A 16,812-nucleotide genomic window follows, 5' to 3' on the forward strand; every position below is an offset into this window, starting at 1 on the left:
TTCATAGAAATGCCTATGTAATATACTGTATTTATAGTTCAAGTTCACTTTATTCACAGTAGGCTAATTGGGACTGGACCTATAGTTGAAAGTGGGATACGAACCACCATGTGCCTCCACCGAGTATTGAACCCGCGACCCCTTGATTACAATGTGACGACGTTGCCACTAGGCCACAGCGGAGTTCCGCTGTATCTAACGACCCTGGAAGAAGGCAGAGGGGGCTACGCCTAGAAAGTGAAATTCGGGCGGAAAATACGTATTTAATGCATACAATTTTATTTCAATAAAGATACATTCCATTGCTTATTATGGAAAACTGAAGATTATAAGATTTTCAGGCGGAAAATACGTATTTAATGCATAAAGTTTTATTTCAATAAAATACATTCCATTGCATATTATGGAAGACTGAAGATTATAAGATTAAGTCATACAACTTCGTCGTATGAATGCCAGAATTTCAAATTCAAGCACTATGAGGGGAGCACGGATTTTGTAAAGAAGTCTTGCTAGATCTTTGTTGGTTTTGCTGCTGGTATTGTATTACCTTCACGAAAGCAACATTTTCATATGACAATGCGAACATAATACTGAGAACTCCAACTCAATAACAAAGAGAAGCATTCATCCTTGAAATGAAATTCACCGTACCCCATTTCGCTTTCAGGGAAAGCCTACTGTATTACAAATCGACTGCGTGGAACATAATGTTATGATTTCAAGAACAAAAACACAGAAAGCGTAGATGGAACGGCAAATAAATCGTGTTTTACTTTCGGTTAGGTTGGGCGAAGTGGATGAGTCTGGGCATTAAAATTCGTCCGCGTGTGATGCTAATAAGCCCATGTGAACAGAGGGAATCCAACAGACCATAAATTTCTCGTGCCTTTCATATGGAGATATATTTCGCGAATGAAGGTTACAAAACATGCAATGCTGTCAGAAAAGAACGGTGCATTAAAAACGGGGCAAGAACATGTCTCACTACATTTGTCTCGTACAAATACCATACTTGATAGCCTCAGTTATCAAGAATTCAATTATAAAAATGTCAATTAGGGGCGACTTGAGGGAAATCGTCAGCTCTCAAAACACACTAATTTTCTTTTGTATGAGTAAGTACAGTCCCGTGCGAATTAATCGGAACAAGATATTTTTATGCATGATAAGAGTCTCAAACTTGACTATGATTTCATGATGATGAATCTATGACAAATCGTGTAATATAAATTATATAACAGAAAGAACATATTAGCTATTAATAAATATTACGAATATGTAGTAATTTATTGTTTCTGAATAGCGTAATTGATGAATTAGGGTATAAGTACAAAAAATACATAAAGTGTGTAGTTATTGTCGTATTTCAATTAATTCGCACGGGACTGTAGACCTCATTTCTGATTGCCCTACTTTATTTGAAATATTTTCTAAACGTTCATACATTTATTAGTGGGCGAATTCACACATACGTACAGTCCCGTGCGAATTAATTGAAATACGACAATAACTACACACTTTATGTAATTTTTGTACTTATACCCTAATTCATCAATTGCACTATTCAGAAACAATAAATTACATATTCGTAATATCTCTTAATAGCTAATATGTTCTTCTTTCTGTTATATAATTTGTTTTACACGATTTGTCATAGATTCATTTGTCATAGATTCATCATCATGAAACCATAATCAAGTTTGAGACTCTATCATGCATAAAAAATTTTGTTCCGATTAATTCGCACGGGACTGTAGTTGCTGAGACTTATTCCTTTACATTTACGGAATAGTTATCCAGTAAGATATGCAGATAAAAGAAAGTAATGGAGGAAGGTAAGTGGTGACCCTTCCTGAAGACACCAAAACGTCAACCTCTCTTCCTTGTAGTACACCCTGGACTGCATTTTGAAGACTAGCGAGGCTCTGGCGTTCAGATCCACAGCCTCTGTGGGACTCGCGTTGTGTCGTCCATATATGTCTGTGATAGTCTCTTCATCCATCTCATCTAATCAACATTCATCACCTTCCCTATTAACCCAAAGTGGCACAAAAGCGAAGTAAAATAAACTCAATCAAGCAAGAAAGAAAGAAGGTAATTTGGTGACATGGATATTTAACGGAATACGGAAAGTTACTTTTTTAAGTTAAGTTACAGTTCTTAGTTAACTTAGTTACTTCCTAAGCTACCTTGTCCTACGAGAATCCACGAAAAACATTTCAAGTTAGCACCAGAGAAGATATACTCGTACTTTAAAGCCGAGTTGTCAAATTTAATTCTTCCACCAAGTTAGCAATATGTCATAACGTAACTGTAAAAGTAAATGTTGATAACGTAATTGTATTTTTAAGTATCTCGTTACAGTTAAATTTCTTTAAAAAAGTAACAGTTAATTTCAAACACTGATATTTGAATACTATACTTTCACCACCACTATAACTGAAAGTAAAAATTATATCATGGACTAAAACCGTCAAGTAAGCAATTTGTGTATAAGTTGTATGCATGCGTGTGTGAGTGTAAATAGCAACAAGCTAAAAGCTTCCCACCTCGATAACCGAGTGGACCGAATGTTGAACTCACGCTTTAGCAACCGAAAGTATTGGATGCCACTCACTACGAGGCAGAGGTATTCCATTATGCATGCTCTTTCATCTATTTCGTCTAATGACCATTCATCATCTGGAGGCAAATTACAAAACTCCACATCCATGATATGAGCAGTGCTCCCACATAGGCGGACCAGTTGGACCAACAGCGCTGGTGCCCGGCTATCAAAGGAACCACTAACTATTAATAATAATAATCGTTTGAAATGTTGTTGGCTCAGTGGCGGAGCTCGCAAATGTGTTGACTTCCGTTCTGGTCATCGAAGTTTCTGGATTCGAGTCCCTGTCCGAGCGTGGGTGTATCTTCATCAATTTCGCATCATCATAACTAATTATCGTCACGATGATCATAAAATGGCAGAAAAGAGACATATTTTTGATAACGCACATACTTTTCAAATACATGTGTATAATTCCTTTTATTATGTTCCTAGAAAAACAATAGTTCCAATATAAAAAAAAATAATTGTGCTTTCGGCTAAATCGACCCCTAAGGAAGCGATGTCAGGTCATATTTGTAGGTAAGTTAAAAGTAGATTTAAAAAAAATAAAAGTGGATACTTGCATCCTTGTATGAAGATGAAATTTTCATGGATAATATACGAGGAACCGTGAGTGTTTGCTCCGTGGGTATAAACCAGAAAAGAAGCCGATGTCATCTCAGTTTGTATAGTTCCCCCACGCACAAAAAGTAACTCCTTACGTTTCCTTCGTAGCGTGAAAGTAGATTACGGGATTTACAAGCGAATGCTTTCACCGAAGATTCAATTGAATTGCCAATTGCAAAAGACATCGATCGTGGCCTTGAGAATTCCTTTTTACGATGCATCTTTTGTATGAGATTACTTCAGGCGATTATTTTCACTCACAACCAGGATGAGACTTATTGGGAGTGTGTGCGTTGAGTTGCTGAGTTTTTGCTCTAAGTCCACAGTTTAAAGCAGAATCCAGGGATATTCTATCCTCCCCCCACTTACACAACAATATAACAGTCACATTTCTAACACAAATTTGGTCATGAAACTTGATTTCTCGTGCTTTCAATCGTCATAAGTAAATCCCTGATATTATGTACCGAACCTAATATCACGAAATACAGTGCGTCCATTTCCTTGCGAGGCCGAGAGTTCGCGAGAAGTGTGGCGGGCGGCGCTAGCGGAGATGCCGACATTTTGGACCAGTAACGTCCCGCTTAAGTTTATTCTCGAAAGCGTTTTGCTTCGCTCAAAATCGTTTGGAGGTTTCGAATGTTGCACACTGTATAAAGCTTACGTTGCAGACTAAACCGTTAAAAGTCAGTGGTTTTCGTGAACATTTTTTTGCAATCTGAAAGCTCCGAGCTTGAGTTGTTCTTTCCTTCGCTACTACAGGTGCCCTGGACAGAGCTGCGAATGGAGTGAGGAACAGACCTTGAACCAAGAGCGTGTTAATTTCGTAGTGTGTGAAAAAGTGTGTTTTTTGGTTACTTGCCGTGCTACTTCTTTGTGTAATTGCAGTGTGTGTGTGTGTTGTGTGTAAGTGAGACGATTGAAATGCCAGCCAAAAAGTTCATGTTAGAACAAAGATTTTTTTATGTATGACACTTACTTGAAAACAGACTCGTGTCGAGACGTGTGTAGGCAATTTGCACAGAAATTCCCTGGCGTTTCACCTCCAGGTAGAGAGACGGTCAGACGTCTTGTCCTTACATTACGAGAAACTGGATCATTAAATTTTAGAACCGCTAAGCAAAAACGATGGACTTTTGCGTGTGAATCAAAATTTCATGAAACGATGCCAGGAATGTGTGAATGTAGGTGGACATCACTTTGAACAACTCTTATAACACAGGTTAGAGCTCGTCTTGCAATATTAATATAAATATCTGCATGCTAAAGATATGTCCATAAAAATATGCGGGACGTTATTGGTCGAAAATGTCGCCACACTTCTCCCGATCTCTCGGCCTCGCAAGGAAATGGACGCACGGTACTTAACAACATTTTTAATAATTATTGTTGCCTGTGCAATAAATGTAATAATAAAGTTAATACATTCAATAGAAAGGAATAAAGACAAAAAGGAAGTTTATGAAATAGTTTCGGAATTTCATGTATAAATTTCGAGTGCAATTACAATGTATTTAATGCCAACCTCGGTGACGATGTGGTTAGCACAGATCACTACGACGCTAGGGAGTCCCGAGTTCGAATCCCGGCCTGGGAAAGGGTGTTCTTTGTGAGCGTTCTATCATCAATTTCATATCATCACTCATCCTCATCTTCGCGATTAGCCAAAAAGTGGACGTAGAGCGAACTAAAATAAACCGAATTAATGAATCCAGCTAACTTTATTGCATAACGATTTTTTGAAAATGCAATAGCAATGAACAAAATAATAATAAGTAAAGCCAGAAAATAGTTTATTGGTTCCGTGGCTTCGGTGTGAAAGGTTACATTCATTTCTTAAGGTTCATTTCCAAGGAAAACGTCACTGGGATGCCAGGAGACATGTTGCGTGTCGCTTGTAACTTCGGTGTGAAATCTTTCTTAAGCTCTTTAAACAAAGCTTTTAAATCCTCGTTTCTCCGAAAGACACAAATTCCTTGATCCCACTGAATCCCAATAAGGTATGCTTGGGAAAAGCACTTAAGAAATTCCTGTCATACTACTTCTAACGTCCTTGTGTTTCACCAAAAAACCGAATAACTAAGATGCTTGAAAAATTCAAAATAAACAATCTTTCCAACTCAAAGGCTCCAAGATATTATTTCTGGTACACTGACACAAAGACTCTGTTCAACGTGATCGGAAATTCTTTCCCCAAAGCCAGCCGCCGCCTTTCAGCTGTTTCGCCGAATGCCTCGCCTCCGCAACTACTTTCACGCGTGTGTTTACATCGCCCGGCCTCTGCTGCGGTAAAAATAAACACTACAGAAACCTTCCGCTGTCTTTAACTAACGGGTGTACATTTAAAATCGAAATTAGGTAATTTGCCATTTAATATTACTTCGTAAGCCCCAGCATGTTCGTTGCTCTTTCTTCATTGTTTAACAGGACAAGCATTGCAATAGATTACAATATACAACATTTACTATGTACATCCGACCTCAGTGAATACAAAAAACACCTTGGATTGGACTCAATTTCAGAACACTAAAACCCATAAAAATTCCTTTTATCGGACACATTATTATTAGTTTCATGTATCATCTATAAACCAATTAACGGATGTGTTTTAATAATAAAATTAATTAAATACAAATAAGAGCATATTCTCCTACCTTACGATAAAAACCTTTGAACATTGACTGCTTTATTTTACTTCGCTCTTTGTGTCACTTTTGGCTAATTTGCGAAGATGACAATGAGTGATTACATAATGAAATTGATGAATTCACACTCACAAACATCCATGTCCAGGCCAGGATTCGAACCCGGAGTGCTAACCACTCCGCCACGGGGGCCGGCAAAAAATCTTTGAACATTCAATTAGTCAACTCAGTTATTATACTACATAAGAAAAATTCTCACCGGCTTTTAAATAGTGTTTTAAGTTGCAAGGAATACTTAAGCTGAACTTTAAGCCCAGAACGTAGGATTTACAGTTTGGGGTTTAAAATTGGGACGGCTGTTCACCTATTACACACAACTATTAATTACTGGAGTATGTAGTTGAAATACAGGGAGAGTAGACCTTGCAATCGCATCCTATTTATTGCCTGTTCGCCGCTTCCGATGCATCTACTGAATTCCGACCTAAATAAAGCGAGCCACGAGCGATATGTGCATCCATAGAGCCATTAACAGTTTTATGACGAATGTAAATCAGACATTAATTTTAAAACGAATTTTATGCGTAATCGATCAATTTATTGTGTACCAACATAACCTCCAAATGGGAGATTAAGGATACAAAGGCGGCTGGTTACGTCATCCTCATCTGGGACACTGGATAGTCAGCAGAATATATCTTTCATGTGGATATTTTTCTAGTCAACGGTTACCAAGGCATCTCGACCACAGTACATCCTACGGCATATTGATGTAGTTCGGATTTCCATAGTTGGAATAATTCTAATATAGCCAACAATTGGAAAACCCACATTTAGACCTAGGCCCAGTAAGAATTTGAGGCGGCAAATTTGGTTCCTCGTAATGCGATCCGTGCCCTACGTTTCTACATTTTCGTTTCTACACTTAAATAATTATATAGGCTATGTACAGAGAGATCCATTCAAGTGTTGACCGCCGCGTCGGTGTTTGAGCTATCGGCAAGCGAGGCGCTCGCGGCCGCATGTCGGCACTGTAGACTGTTCGTGAATCAAGCGCGCAAGTTTCCATAACTAGTTTAAATAGTGCCGACAAACGTCCGCCAGTGCCTCGCTTGCCCATAGCGCAAACACCAACGCGGCGGTCTACACTTCAATGAATCGGTATTGTTATCGTGTTATTTGCTATCGATTTGGAAAGTAGCTGTGAATCAAAACAAAGACTATCCACATAAATTAAAACGGTACGTACTACAAATAGTTGGAGAATTATAACTAACAATAAAAGATGAGCTGTTTACTACTCAATATCCTTAGTACGGTTGCCCACATCGAGGAAAATAATAGAATATGATGATGAACATAGTGGTGGACAATTTGCGTACTATTATAATTGCTGTTGGCTGTTCCAAATGGCAAAATGTAGTTTTGCAGTGAACACAAATCATCCACAAACATGAAATAAATTAACTTCTTCTTCTCCGATTATTTTTTGCTGTTGCGGTCGAGTTTTAGTGTATACTGTTCGATCCAAAGTTTTTTTATCCTTTTTTCAAAATCCGAAAATGTTCCCCTTTACTTATACAACGTATTTCAACACACTCTTTCCAATAAATACGTGGCCGACCACATAGCTTCCAGGGCTTGTTTAGGTTTATCCCTATTCTTGTAACATGTCCAAACATTGCAATGACTTCTTCTAAATCGAATTAATTAATCGTCTGCTGTATCTGGTCCCTAATAATGGTGTATATGAATTATGACTTCGTATTGGTATAAAAATAACGAAATGACACAACTATGCACTACATTAGAAGCTTTTTATAGAAATATCGGATCGGTAAAGTTATCGGCAAAAACCGATAGCTTACACCAGTGCGCCTGTGTCGGCCGACCGGTACATAATAATCAAACAACCTGTCCCATTCCTAGATATTATTCGTGACAGTGATTTACCCCCCCCCCCCCACACACACACACACACCTAACTAGGGTGTCCAACTCTCCCGTATTTCTCGGGAAATACCGTACTAGAGCTATTATTTGTTTAATTTTCTCGGCTCCCGTATTGGAATTCTACAGATCGATCCATTGAAGTGTAGACCGCCGCGTCGGGATTTGCGCTATCGGCAAGCGAGGCGCTCGTGGCCGTATGTCGGCACTGCAGACTGTGAGGTGATAGGGTGCTTGTTACGTATTGTATTTTAAGTTTAAGTGTGTTATGGCTCAGCAAATATTTTCTACTGCATAGCGTGTATTTATTTATAATTCATATGTGTTAGTGTTGCCCACGAGACGAGACTTTGGCCTGTCTCGTCTCGTGGAAATGCTGTGAAATGCTGTCTCGTCTCGAAAATATTCGTTTCTCAATGGGACACATGATCAATCTCGTCTCGTCTCGAATTTTTAAAAGCCTGTCCCGTCTCGTCCCGTGGGCAACACTAATATGTGTTAACTCAATCGGCACGTGAAGTTCAAAGGCGATTTGAAACAATCGGGTGTAAAAGTTGTGTCGTCAAACAATCCACACTCTGTATACTAAATTTCAGGGGACGGGAAGTGTTCAAGTCAAATCCACACACCCTGGATGAACTGAAACGTAACATCCGCAAATAAATTACCAACATTAATCCACGGGAACTGGAGCGAGTTATGGGTAACTTCATAACGAGGTGTCAAAAATATATGGACAAGGAAGGCGCCAGTTTCAGGACCTTCTTTCATAAATTGGTAAGCAAATAAATCACTCTTTAAACTAGTTACGGAAATTTGAGCGCTTGATTCACGGACAGTCTACAGTGCTGACACACGGTCGCGAGCGCCTCGTTTGCCGATAGCGTAAACCCCGACGCGGCGGTCTACACTTAAATGGATCGCTTTGTATTTCTCCCGTATATTTAATGAACAATGAAAATAGCACAATTTGAGTTCATTCCGATATAATACAAGTTCGGCCAGGCATATAAAACTTCAAGTTCACTGCAATATCTTGTACGTTTAGAGTTCAGCGGGTGTGATTGCGAATGTGGTAAAAACAGGAAGTGAAGAACAATATTTTCGGTGATTTAAGAAACAAACAAATTGATGTGCCAAACCTTAGAAAGTTTTGAGCATCCGAGCCCAAATGCCAACACTGAAAGAATTTTTTCATTGATAAGCAATAAATTGACTCATCAGAGAAATGAAAGCAGCTTAGAACTAATGGTAGTATAGTTGTAGAGAGTTTTTTTAAAAATTTGCACAAGATAAATATTCTTAGTTCTGCAGCATTAGTGGACAAATACATATAGGTTAGGAGTGCGAATCATACAAATTTGTACATTTTTATTGTCTTGTGATCTGTATATTACATAAAGTAATTCTTTTGTTTAATATTATCCAATCCATGAACATTTGGTGGGAGACGCTGCGCCGTTAAAAAAATTATCGCGACTAAATACGTATTAAACAAATTTACATAACACAGAAAGCTCTACCAGGTGAAACATAAAATACATATATGGTGACGGATACCGTGTGGTTAACCTATTATATAGTTCGGAAATAATTTCGGTTTGGCAAGGGTGGATGAGATGCAGTTTTGACTTGCGTTTTTCAAATACCCTGTGAGGATAACACCGTATAAATGATATAAAAATGTGACGGAGGTGGTTTTGGATGGTTGTCGTTGGTTTTAAGCGTCTCTAGACAAACCGCTGGCTCAAATTAATGTACTTTTCCCGTGTTTTGAAATGTGTGTGAACATGGCGAAACAAGCCTCTCGCCAGATGTCATAAGAGATAGCTTAAATCGCGAATAGTGTATAAAATTCTATTGTTATCTTGTGGTAATGGGTAGGTGTCGTCCTAATTGCGAACACTTGCTGTCAAAACATGAATATCCTCGAAGGGCTGTGTCCTAATTGCGAACACATTATTTCTGCATCAGGACCTACAACTCATCATTCTCATCTCCTCCCCTGTGTCTTTTACAGATTATTTTTTCTTTAAAGTGACTCAGTTCCACACTTGAGTATGGTCAGTGCCTTAGAGGTTACAGCTTGAACGTAAAAAATTCGACATGATTAAAGTCGTCGTTGAAGTATATATAATTTAATAATAAAAGTGTGGCCTATTTTTTATACGTCTCTTTTGGCACTAAGGGCCTTTCCAGAAATTAATGCACGAATGAAAGTCTGTTTACGTCGTTAGATTGAAAGGGTAAAAATTACCTCGGAGGATATTACAAAGTAGAAAACCATGATAGTCAATCGGATTGGCTATGTTGGTAGTCAAACCAGCTCTCTCCCTGATCCAGTACCCTTATTTGCTTTTGAAAACAGGTTTTTGAGTTCCATGTGCTCGCAATTAGGACATGGAATTATTTTTCACTGTTATGTATTCGCAATTAGGACGATTTAGACTTTGTTCGCAATTAGGACACAACCAATGGGAAAGATGGGGGAGGACGGGGGTATGAGACGCGAAAAATTCCCTGATCACGCACACAAGGAAGCGAGTGAGCGATAACAGTCAATGTGTATAATTAATTTTTTGAAGTTCGAGTTCAAATTGGTCGTTTTCGACTGACGGCACTGAGTGCCTATTATGAAAAACGACAATACGATCCGGATACAATATGTATTTTTATTCGGAAAAAAACAAAAAAGAAAGAAAACATTGGAACGATACTTCTGCAAAGGGCGACTTTAAACGATTTAAAAACTAACAGTAAAAAAATACAGCCTGGATATTAGTTTCAAGATTTTACTAACGTAAAGAAATGACGTAATGTCCAGTGAACTTGGTATAACGGGAACTTCCAGAAAGTTAATCTAAGTTCATCACAAATTAATACCCTAAGCTGAAAATATCCGCTCACTTACCTCCGTCGATTCCCTCTCCTTCCCCGTGGAAGCGTTCCCGCCTTTCTGCGTTCCTTCTCTCCTCCGCCAGAGAGCCGTCTCCCTTTGACTCCTCACTTTTTATCGAGATCGGAGTCGATCCTGCCGTTGGGTGCGACACCAAGCGGCGTATCGGTCAACTACGACAAACATGCACCCGCGGAGCGAGGGGATTGATCCGTTGTTTGCATGGATTTTGGCAACCGAGGGACCACGTAATCTGCAAAGATTCGTGAAAAAAGAAGGAAAAAAACATCATTAGTTTAACTCTTCAACAAGTTCATTACAGTGAACGTGGTACATATTTCAAGAACTTGAGCAATGGCGCTCCATCAAGGGGGGCGTGAATGGGCACTGACAATATTTTTCTTTTCAAACTTTTACAGTCATGGACACTTCTGGGTTGTAACGATCACATTGAAAGTTAATGGGATTGTTACAACCCAGAAGTGTTCGTGACTGTACGTACAGTGGCAACAACAGAAGGCTAGGGGGATGCACACCCCTTACCAGAGTTTTAGAAAGAAAGTAATTTTAGGGCCTCCTCGATGGCGCAGTGGTAGCGTGGTCGCATTGTAATCAAGGGGTACCGGGTTCGATACCCGGTGTAGGCACAAGTGGTTCGGATCCCACTTTAAACTGTAGGTCCAGTCCCGGTTAGCCTTACTTTGCATAAAGTTGACTTAAAACACCAACTCAACCAACCAACAAAGTAATTTGACTCCGTGCTCGAAAAGAAAATGCCTGGAGGGATGTTTAAGCACACTATCCTATCTATGGGAATGTTTTATGCAAATTTTCTTAACCGGGGGATAGCACACCCACTTCGAGCACTGGTTACTTACTATTAATATGCAATCGTACCAGTGATCTATCCACACACCTCCAACACCCTTTATATCCTCCCCTAAAATTTCCTCAGCAACCCCTACAATTTTTCACAAAGACCCAATTTATGGTCATTTTGGCACGATATTTATCCTTATTTATTTTATTTATTTATTTATTTCAGAAATTGAACGCAACAGGTATATTACCCATTAATGGCGTTCATTATACAATAATTTTGTGATAACATTATTGAAATATTGCACAGATGAATGTAGTATATAGACTGAAAACATTTAACAAACATATAAATCTTAGGTTCTATCGTAATTTATGTAATTTTAGTATACTCCTTTTCAAAATTGCGGTCGGGCAAAATAAGTCCACACTGTTTTCACTTTTGATGGTATCATTAAATGTTTTACACATATTCCAAATTGGGGATATTGTCAGAGCGTTGGTTCTATTACGACGCAGGCTGAAGAGTTGCGTTCTTGGTCGTAATTTGCTTGAGGGGACGTAGAAGTCGAGCTGTGACAGGGCGAAAGGAGCTTCGATGAGATTATTTAAAATTTTGTGGAGGAAAATGAGCTGATGCATGATGCGTCTGTTGTTGAGAGTTGTTAGGTTAAAATATCTGAGAAGGTTCTCACGGGATTCCATTTGAGGGTATATACCATCTAGTTTGTACTTTAAGTGTCTTAAGAATTTACTTTGAATTTGTTCTATTTTGTTTATATCTTGCTGGGTTTGAGGGTGCCACACTATGCTTGCATATTCAATTTTCGCTCTAACGTAAGCATTATAAAGCATCATTAAGCTTCCGACATTTTTGAACTCTTTGCATGTACGCATTATAAATCCCAGAAGTCTGTAAGCCTCGTTTGTTACAAAGTTAACGTGCGCGTGAAATGTAAGTTTAGAATCAAACAGAACTCCTAGATCTTTGATTGTTTCTACCCGTTTTAATTTTTGTTTATTTATGCAATAGTCGTATTTTATTGATGTAGTGTTTCGAGTATATGACATTTGGTAACATTTTTCGCTATTTAAGATTAGTTTGTTGCTTTCGCACCATTCCACAAGACTGTTTATGTCCGCTTGTAACTCGGTACAGTCACTGTAACTGCAAATTCTTTTGTATATTTTTAAATCGTCCGCAAAAAGTAGTTTACCCGATTGATTCAGATGTTCGTGAAGATCATTTATGTACATGAGAAAGAATAAGGGACCAAGGTTAGAGCCTTGGGGAACTCCGGATGTAGCTTCAAATTCATCGGAGGTATTTCCCTGAAACGTTACGTACTGTTTGCGGTTTGTTAAGTAGGATTGACACAATTGTAACATCGGATTCGATAGATTGTATGATTTCAGTTTTTCTATTAAGATTCTATGGTTTACGGTATCAAACGCTTTCGAAAAATCTGTATATATTACATCTACTTGAGCTCCGCTATCCATCGCGGTTGCGATAAAATGGGTTATTTCTGATAGGTTGGTACAGACAGACTTTTTACATAAGAAACCATGTTGATAAGGAGAGATCACTGATCGTATGTGAAAAGAAATGTGCTTGTAAAGAATTTGCTCTAAGAGCTTGGCAGGTGCTGCCAGGACTGCTATCGGCCTGTAATTCTCTACATCATTTTGCTTATTTGTTTTTGGTATCGGGGTAATTTTTGCTAATTTCCAAATATCTGGAAATGTTGAGGTGGAAAGTACAAGATTGAACAGCGTGTGCAGGGGGTATTTGAGTATCTCACCGCATCCTTTAAGTATGTAAGGCGGAATTTTATCGGAACCAATAGATTTTTTCGGTTTAAGATTTTTAATGGCATCTTCGATTTCTTTAAGACTAATATCTGATAGGTTTAGTTTATCGATTTCACTGTAAGACTGAATATTCAAAGTCTTATTTTTGCCATCATCCTGCCGGTACACCGATTGAAAATATTTAGCAAACGCTGTTGTTACTTCTAGAGTGTCAGAAAGTACTTTACCTTGATATTGAAAAGGTTCTGCTCTTTTTTGTTTTTTCATATTTTTGGCAAAGCTGAAGATGAGATTAGGGGTATGAAGTATGTTATACTCTGTGCTTGAAATATAATGCGTATATGCTTTTTGAATCCCTCGTTTAACAATATTCCGAAGTTCTTTAAATTTCTCATGATGATGTTCAGCGTGGGGAGCGTTATTTTTCCATTTTTGCCTATGATATGCTTTTTTCCTGATATTCTTTATAATTTCCCGTGAGAACCAGCTCGGAAATTTCTTCGGTTGAGTTTTCGTTGAAGGTACGCATTTGTTAAATATGTCATACACCATTTCATAGAACTTATCAATAGCGGCATTAATATTAGTGTATTTCTTCAGATCATTCCAATTTACAGCTCTCATAAGATTATACATTTTTAAAAAATCTGCATTCCTAAAGTTATAGTTATATTCTGCTTGAATTGAATTTTTCGTGATAGATTTAAATTTAGTCATGGAAATGTCAATATTTAAAGCTGGGTGATGAATGTCTTCTGGTACGAGAGGATCGGATTCCCTTGTGACTGTTATGCTATTAAAGTTACTTAAAATCAAATCTAACGTTCGTTGGTTATCATTTTTTATGTCATTGAAGCTTTTTAGTAGGTGGAGTGACATGAAATGACTCAATTCTACGCAAGCTTCGTTTGAAGATAAGAGATTGTGATCCGCCCCCTTTATCTCAGGAAAATTAAAATCCCCTGCAATAATAAGGGAAGACCCCTGCTCATAAAGTGATTCTAAAGTTTGATAGAAGGAACTGTATACAGATCGATTCGTATTTGGGGGGAAATAGGCTACACAAATATGCATATTTATTTCGCTAATTTTTACTAACAAGTAATTTATCAGAGGGTCAATTACCGGAGTTTCAATTTCGATAGCTCGAAAAGCCCTGTTTACAGCCAGAAGTACCCCTCCCCCCAAGCCTTTGTTAGAAGATTGTGCATCGCGATCCGACCGAAACAGAATATATCTATCGTCAATTACTTCCCTGTCACTGAACGATGGATTTAACCATGTTTCCGTAGCCATGATTACATCAAAATCGTTATTTAATACACTCAGGTAGAATGTTTTGAGTTTAGTTCTTAAGCCCCTCACATTTTGGTAAGAAACACTTACACTTGCAGTTCCTTTATCGACATAATTGCTGGTCACGTGACCATTACCACTTACTTTTTTACATCTGGCCTCACCTCAGGGTCTCGTTCCTTGGTTGCTTCCCTGGCGCTTGGGATATCGCTGAGTAGAGGGAGGGGGAAACTGGTGACCTATTTGCGATATCCGGTTGTTCTCTTCTTTCCTTGTCCCGTTGGAGGTGGAGGGGGGAAACGGATCACCGCACGAAGATGGTTGGAATGCGGTCGTTGTCACTTGTGCTCCCTGAGACGTCACATTTCCATTGGTGGGGGGTGGAGGGAAAGCCTGTTTCTGGGAATTAGACTCAGCTGAAGGTTCTCGGGTCTCGATGCATTCTTGAAAGTCGCCATGGTTGTCTTCCAAGTCCCAAATTGTATATTTTCTGCCGTTGACGTTGAGATATTTATATTGCAGATGAGCTCTACATCCTTGCTGTCTGGCTTCGAAGAGATGCTTTTTAAGTCTCTGTCGTTGTTGCCTAACAGAAAATGAATAGTCCTGTTCGATGTAAATATCTGAGCCTTTCAATTTGCTGCTACTTCCAAGAATTTTCTCTTTCTCCGTATCACGGAGGAACTTGCACACAATGGGACGAGGTCTTCCGGACCGCGTGCTTCTGGTACGATGAGCCCTCTGGATTGCGTCCGTTGGTAGGGAAAGATGAAGTCTTTCTTCGACTAATTGTCGCACTGCGCTAGCCGATTCATCCCACGTCTCGTTCATTTTTTCATGCATGCCGTGGAAAACGAGGTTTTGTCTCCTCGATCGGTTTTCGAGATCGTCCAGATGATCCTCCAGAGTCCGAACATACGATTGAAGCTCGCCGATGTCACACTTAATCTTGCTTGTCTCTGCCTCAATCACGTCAATCCTTCCAACGAGTTTGTTCACAGTGACGGTTAGCTGCTTCACCTCACACATAATAACATCATTTGAACTTTTCACTTGAAGCATAACTTGCTTCAGTTCCATAATTTCGCTTGAGAAATCAACATTGTTACGGGGGCCTGGATTTTGCTCGACGCCGCCTATAATGAGCAATGATAGCAGAACCACTCCATAAGCATGGTACACAGTTTTCGGAAAAACACTTCCCTTTTCCATTCGGATGTTTGGGCACCAAGCTGCGCGAAAGAGGCCGATCGCCTGCCGCCACTGCCCCAAGGAATTTCCCATCTTGTTCCGCCTCGCTGCACTCTGGAGACCACCGAAAACACGTCCGTTCGCTTTCACTTCGCACCCCTCATAAATTTGGACTTGCATTCCCATCAAATGGAAAATTCTGGATAAAACCGACAGTACACGTATTATGTAGCTTTGAACTTCTGGGAAAATTTTGAATGAAACAAATAATTATCGATTAATATTCTTAACCCGTTTCTGTTCATTCCCTCTAATACTCAGGCATTTAGATACGTAAAGTTTGCTTGACAAAAATATGCGCCCCAACCCCCTTCAATCACAAGTGCATGTTCCCAGAAATTTGCTTAGAACTTCAGAACGAATTTATGTTTCCGAGCAAAACGTTTCTTAAAATTTTCTAATGCTCCAATGAGCACAACGGTACACAGATAAACTACGAAGGCCAAGTGTAGGCACGTAGCCAGGGGGAGGGCTAAGGGGTCTGAAGCCCCGCCCCCGAAATACTACAAATATCTAATTTAAATGTTATTTTTATTGTTAATAACACAAATGAAGTTAAAACCACAGTACAAACTGCAGTACATCGAAAAAAGTTTAGTGTATAATAGAAAAACCAGGTTATAATTTTATATTCTACCATTTAATCCAAAGAATAAATGAATCAACAGCTTCTGTGAGATCACAGAATATAAACTTTGTGAGTAAAATTTACCACTAACTGTCAGTCTTTTTTCTTAACGATTGTGCAAAAGTTAGTAACAAAATACATAACTATGATTTTCAGTACACTAACTGTACAAAATATAAGAATAATAATGAACAACAATTGTGTTAGACACGATGGATCGAGTCGCAATGTCTCTCCATTTATGTAATAATAAATTTGGGTTGAAATTGGTGTACTTAATAGCTTATAATAT

The 16,812-nt window shown here is 38.8% G+C and overlaps 1 protein-coding gene across 1 annotated transcript in view; it reads right to left on the reverse strand.

The window, feature by feature from the left end:
• LOC145988686 (glutamate receptor ionotropic, kainate 2-like) overlaps window positions 1-10,814 on the reverse strand; it is a 202,025-nt gene extending 191,211 nt beyond the window's left edge. Inside the window, exon 1 of the mRNA XM_083123764.1 lies at window positions 10,727-10,814. The gene's annotated coding sequence lies outside the window, so the exon portion shown is untranslated. The remainder of the gene's footprint in view (window positions 1-10,726) is intronic.
• Window positions 10,815-16,812: the final 5,998 nt, after the last annotated feature.

This window comes from Lepisma saccharinum, chromosome 6 (genome assembly GCF_977018435.1).
Source record: "Lepisma saccharinum chromosome 6, izLepSacc3.1, whole genome shotgun sequence".
Lineage (NCBI taxonomy): Eukaryota > Metazoa > Arthropoda > Insecta > Zygentoma > Lepismatidae > Lepisma > Lepisma saccharinum.